General features: G+C 35.2%; 1 long non-coding RNA gene across 1 annotated transcript; it reads left to right on the top strand.

Annotated features, from left to right (window-relative positions):
• Nucleotides 1-994: 994 nt before the first annotated feature.
• Nucleotides 995-2,089, top strand: LOC127952237 (uncharacterized). The gene is made up of 2 exons (XR_008152862.1): nucleotides 995-1,442; nucleotides 1,533-2,089. It is a non-coding gene; the product is annotated as an uncharacterized LOC127952237 (long non-coding RNA).
• The last annotated feature ends 2,417 nt before the right edge of the window (nucleotides 2,090-4,506 follow it).

Genomic DNA, 4,506 nt, shown 5'->3' with positions numbered 1-4,506 from the left:
TTTGACAGGACAATGCAAACAGGATCAAAAATAATTTGCTAACAATGCTAGAAACATGCTAGCGACATGCTAGTAACTTGCTAATTGTGCTAACAAAATGACCTGCTAGTCTCCCTGTATAGTAACCAAAGCCTGGTTTTGGAGATGACTAGCATAGGGACATCTTTAGGCTCACAGCTCAGAGATGATTGTCACGTTCCTATGGCATATAATATAACGTTGACTTGTACGACCTCTACACCGTGCTGAACACTTCATTCAGTTTCACTCAATGAGCTTTGCTATTTTCTTCATTAAAAGGTTAGTATAAAGTTGTTGTACTTTATCACTGAGTTATAACAATAAGAAACAAATACTAATCCTGTAATATTTCAGTTTCTGTTAGCTTGACTTCCATGGAGTGGAGGTGTCTGTCTTATTGAGCAGCTTGAGACAGAGAGGTATGTGTACTAGTTTGTCACATTCTTGAGGTCCCTTCCTTGCCAATGGAAATAAATGACTAAACTGAGGCAATACAGCACTGATGAAAAATGCAGTAAAGCATCGGCATAATAATCTTAAAGCATCGATCATGCTATGTCATTGTTTTTTTATGATCACCTCAGTAAAATCCCAACATGGAATATTCACATTTCTATTCTTGATAACTTACATTAAAAAGTGAATTAAATGAAAACATTTTAATTATTAATCTGCCTGTTTATTATTATTATTGCACTATATTCTTTTTCAGGCAGAGGGTTTAAGAGCGCTATTTTGAGAAGTTATTACTGTATCATTTTTCTAATTTTTATAATTATCCTTGTGCTCACGTTTTTGGATACTTTAAAATTGTCTTGTATTTGTTTTTAATGAAATAAAATGTATAAGCCTGTCATTTCCCCTTTAAACGCTGCCTTGTTTAGAGGTTCATCACTGTTGGCTTCAGGAAGTTCAGCTGATTTGCTGATTAGTCAGATCTACACTCGTCAAAAATATTTAAATTTGGCGCGCCAGCTGGCGAATGCTCATTGGCTCTCGCGTGCTTCCTCAACCTCAACGGTTGTATCTTGCGTTTGAATAACAAGCGCGCCACAAAGCAACTCGAGATTTAAAGCGTACGATTTTAATTCTACTCTGAGCTTCACGCAGAATTATTGAACTTTGCCAGAGTCAGGACTCACCTGGAAACACTGTCCTGGGAGAAAGAAAGTTTAAAGTTCTTACACAGCAGAGGAAGGATGAAACCGGAGTTTTGCCATGAAGACAAGCGGACTGTTGAGAAGCAGGTGCATCGTGGGATTGTACGTGAAGATGATCTGGAAGAAGACCCGTTGATAAATCTGGAAAGTTCCATTGTTTCAGTGAAAGGTCGAGTCCAATAATTTCTGCAGAACAATGACGAAACAGTGGAAAATACTGAGGATGTATCATGGTGCACAGAAAGGGCACGCGCGTAGATTGTAAGTATTGTTTCTGTAAACTTATGTCAATTTGTTCTCCATAAAGTCTCGGTCACACCGACAGAGAATGTTTTTCTTCTTCTTCTACAGCGAGTTGCCAGTGTTGTTGTTATTATTAGACTGCAGGACTGGAGTATGAAGTCTTCAGCAAATGCACTCACCAAGTTTTTTTTTTCGGCCAGATGTGTCTATAGCCTATTGCTGGAACGGAACTAATGATTGGTTTTTAAATAATTTACATTTTGCAGTTAAAAAGTATTGCTAGATCGATCAGGCCAATTCCCTTTGTATTTCTCTCTCTCTCTACTGTAAAAATCTCCAAAATGGCATTCAAATGTCACAAGTGATCAATATTTTCATTTTTTACGAAAAAAAAAAAGTTTGAAACTACATCAAAGCTAAATTGCGTGTTTCATAATTAGCTGGGACAATAAAAGTATTGAGTCAAACTAACATTTTATCGCGTGGATATAAGTTGCATATAAAACCCCTTGAGATGTGTGATACCCTTTAATTATTGCTATAGCCTATATATATATATATATATATATATATATATATATGTGTGTGTGTGTGTGTGTGTGTGTGTATGTATGTCATGCTTCTAGTTAAGGATCTTCACAGTAATAAAATGGTGTTTAAATGCAGTGTTTTGTTCTTCATTTGAACTCTTGTTGTGATCGCTAGAGGTCGCTCTCGCTCCTGTTGCTGGGAATCACAGTCTGGGAGCGTTGATTTATGGGTATTACAAATTAAAAGAGCCAGTCGACGATAGGGGATATTACCTCGCAGAAGAAAATAAAATGAACACAATATAATTCGAAAAGAAATACACTGTCTGAGGTTACTTTTAGACAGAGAGACGTGACTCCCAACAACACATGCATTTATTTCACGAGAAAAATAAAAATAAGAATTAGACGCTTTCTAAAAATAGTCACTTGAACCAGTTTATCAGTGAACTATCCACACTGTTTTCAATACGCTGTAATAATGCCAGCAGGTACTGGACTAAATATTGAAAGCATGTAATGTTTGACATTTTTCTTAATTTAACATTCAGTTTCTTAGTTAGAAATGAATCCGTACAGTTCAAGTAATCTGGAAACAGTTAGGCTACATGTCATGGTGGACGGAAAAATAATAATTCGTTTCCTTCTTTTACTAATGGTTTGTATGATATAATAATTCATTTCCTCGGTTCATTAAATCATTCGCTCAATATCATCATTCGGTTCCTCTCTTTACTAAACTGATTCATTCCCTCTTGAATCATATTATAATTCGTTCCCTCATTTTAAATGGTAAAATAGTAGAATTCCTTCCTTTTCTAAGTAAATTGCACGATATAATCTGTCCATCATTTTTCTAAATTGTGCGCACAATAGAATTCGTTCGCAAGTAAATAATTTTAATGTAACCTAATTTAAAAGTATTAATTTAACACCCCCCCCCCCCCTCCACATAATGATTATGTGCCATGTGTTTTTTTTTTTTTTTTTTTTTTTTTACCACAGATCCTGAAAATAAATTGGGCTAAAGCAAACTATAACGTTAACACTGCGAACCCAACATCCATAACAAAGATGGCATCACTCACACACTCAAAACCGTTCAGTCCGTTCACATCTGAATCCTCTGTTTCCAGTGTCTACTCTTCTTTACTTCACACTTGCCATGTTTTTTCTGTCACATCTGATGATCTAAAAACCCCAAGACATATTTCTGCTCGACGGTATCAAAGGATTACAAACAGTAGGTAAACTGTCATTAATGAAACTATCGTTAAATTAGGTCAGGATAATCATTTAAATCGAAGCATAATGTTAAATATATTCTATTTACACATGTGGTTTTTAATTAGACTATTGAACCTATAATACTAAAACTGGACAGAACAAGAGCAAACACTGTGTAATTATTTAACGGACTAATGGACCAGTTGTCAATAAACAGTAGTTATTTATAGGAATTAGACAGATTACACCTTGTGATATAACAGCAGAGAACACTTTTTATCTAGCAAGATTAGATTTAGTATGTTAGGTGATAGACCACATTTGAGCTACCATTTTGTTGTGGAGGCTACACAATGTTATTTATCCTTGCATCTGGAAAATCCTTAATCTTTCCGCTTTCTGACCGTAAAATATGATTTGTAACGTGCACAAGCAGTATTCATCATAAAAGTTTCACTTTCACGATCCCAGAGTCTCCGCTGGACACATCGATGAAACGAGCATCTTCCATCCGAAGACTTCTGCTGCATTTCAGCGCGAAGCTTTTGAAGAGAGGGGTGATGATGATAATAATAATAAAACATTAATATTGAAGCGGAAAACTATTAATTGGCTATACATTGGCTATTCTACAGTTAATTGCTCTTGTATTACGATTGTAAAGTATTGTAAATTGATCAACTGTACGGCGTGATGATGTTTAATGCCTGACAGCGCCTGTATTACACACATGCTCACATTTTCTTAGTTTTGAGGTCTGAAACTCTTCACGACCCACGAAAATATCAGCAGATTTAAAGCACGCTCACTTATACGCTGCTAAATAATCATATGTAGCCTAAATTCTTTGCTTTGATCAGTTACGGAGTGCTTCAAATGATTAGAAATGAGTCAATACCGAAAGGCAAGCGGTTGTTCTGTTCTCTTTCTTACAGGAAGAATCAAATAACTGAAGTCTGATAAAGAATTTCACGATGTCAAGATGTTTTTACATTCATAATATATTTAACGACAGAGTTGATGTGGTGACTTCACCAGAGCTTTATAAGCGAATCATTTAGATAACACTTTTTGTAGTAGTCTACACTTGAACCCACCTTTCAGGCTGTGAAACATGCTCATCATACATAGACTTGTGAAGTACTGTATTTAAAACATAAGAATATTAATAATGTCCAAAATGTATTTATAATGTATTGCCTGCATATCTTTATACATAATTTCAAATGTATTATAAATGCGTTAATATTCACTTTCAATGACATACTTAAGTACATGTTCATGGTGTCTATAAATATTGCACGTACATTATTATGTCATTAGTA

This window comes from Carassius gibelio, chromosome B3 (assembly GCF_023724105.1).
Source record: "Carassius gibelio isolate Cgi1373 ecotype wild population from Czech Republic chromosome B3, carGib1.2-hapl.c, whole genome shotgun sequence".
NCBI classification, from domain to species: Eukaryota; Metazoa; Chordata; class Actinopteri; order Cypriniformes; family Cyprinidae; genus Carassius; species Carassius gibelio.
This window is presented reverse-complemented; position numbering and strand designations above follow the sequence as displayed.